Below are 1,528 nucleotides of genomic sequence, written 5' to 3'. Positions count from 1 at the left end.
GGGTGCGGCCCTCCAGCCAGTTGGCGACCCATTTGACTCATCAAACGGTAGTCGGTGAGAGGGCAGTGAAACCAGCCCGACCCGATCACAAATACTCCTGAAATGCAATGCTGTGCAGAGCAAAAGACATGTTCCAGTGAAGGAACACCAACAAGCCACAAAGTGGAGAGGATTCATTGGAAGGCCACCCAAAATGTCATGTAGCAGCCTGGTGAGAAGATTGGCACAGCAGGTGCCATTGTAGTTCCACGTTTCTGTTAACAAATGCTGTGAACCTGAAGAGCAAAGCTCTTAATGGAAAGTCCAAATTACATTTTATAAATTCCTGAAAGGAAAGTAGTTTACTTCTGACTCATGGTGAAGTATGCACTGTTTAAGTACATTATAAACTGGCTTGACTCCTCTGGTTTGGAATGAAATGGCCGTCTTTAGGGGGAAGTCTAATTATGGGACATGTTGAAAGCACTGACCTAGGTAGGACTGGTTAGTGCTTTGTGCCCTGCCTGGGTGCATTTTTGGTCCCATCTCACTGGGTCACCATAGAATCATAGAAGTCAGGTTGGAAGGGACCTTATAGATCTTCAAGTCTGAACCCCTGCCAGGGCAGGAGAAAAAACTGGGCTCAGATGACCATGGTGCAGAGGTAAAAAAGATTACTGCTCTGAAAAAAGCAATTGGGTCTGCAGCTTCTTCTATAGGAGGACGGACAAGGATGGTCATTCTCTTGGAAAGATCAGAGCCTTACTTCCTGGGTAACCGGGGCCATTCATCAAAGAAAAAGGGCAGAGCTCTTCACCCTTAGCTCTTAAGGAGAAGCACCTCCTGTAAATGCTGTGGGGATTTAGTCACCGATGCAGAACATCAGATGCGGTGCACAGACCCTTCCCCGTGACTGGCTCTATTGGCATCCTGTACTGCACATGTCTGCAGTTCCAAGCTGCTCTAGTTTTAAAGGTGGCAGGAAAAACTGAATAGAAAAAGTCTTCATAAGCTGAGAGAACATGCAGACTCTAGCCATGCATACATGAAAATACTTTCCTTAAAGCCTGTATTAAACCCCTTCAGAGCTCTTTCGTGAATGCTTGTATTGAACCACAAACACTATGAAACAAATTAAGTTCAATGTCTGAAGCTTCAAGCCAACATTTTCAAGCTTGGGTACCTAAAATTAAATAGTCTAAAGCCTATATGTTATGCACCTCAATAAAAGGTGGCCCAGTTTTCAGGTATGCATCTTTCAAGTATGTGAAGCTGCACATACTCATGGGTGGATCCTGGAGTTTGAAAAGAGGGGTGCAGATGATAGTTTCATAGTTTCATAGATTTAGGGTCGGAAGGGACCTAATAGATCTTCTAGCCCGACCCCCCGCCAGGGCGGGAGAACAACAAAACCCCAAAACAAGAAACAGGACTCAAATGAGTCCAGCCAGGTAGGCATCCAGCCTCTTCTTAAAGACCCCCAGGGTAGGGGCCAGCACCACTTCCCTTGGAAGTTGGTTCCAGCTCCTAGCCGCCCTAACTGTGAAGT

The 1,528-nt window shown here is 46.1% G+C and overlaps 1 protein-coding gene across 10 annotated transcripts in view; it reads left to right on the top strand.

The window, feature by feature from the left end:
• Positions 1 to 1,528, top strand: part of ST3GAL3 (ST3 beta-galactoside alpha-2,3-sialyltransferase 3) — a 313,721-nt gene that overhangs the window by 190,941 nt on the left and 121,252 nt on the right. The gene's annotated exons all lie outside the window — the stretch shown is intronic.

Source organism: Gavialis gangeticus, unplaced genomic scaffold (genome assembly GCF_001723915.1).
Source record: "Gavialis gangeticus isolate Ggan-Ray unplaced genomic scaffold, GavGan_comp1, whole genome shotgun sequence".
Lineage (NCBI taxonomy): Eukaryota > Metazoa > Chordata > Crocodylia > Gavialidae > Gavialis > Gavialis gangeticus.
This window is presented reverse-complemented; position numbering and strand designations above follow the sequence as displayed.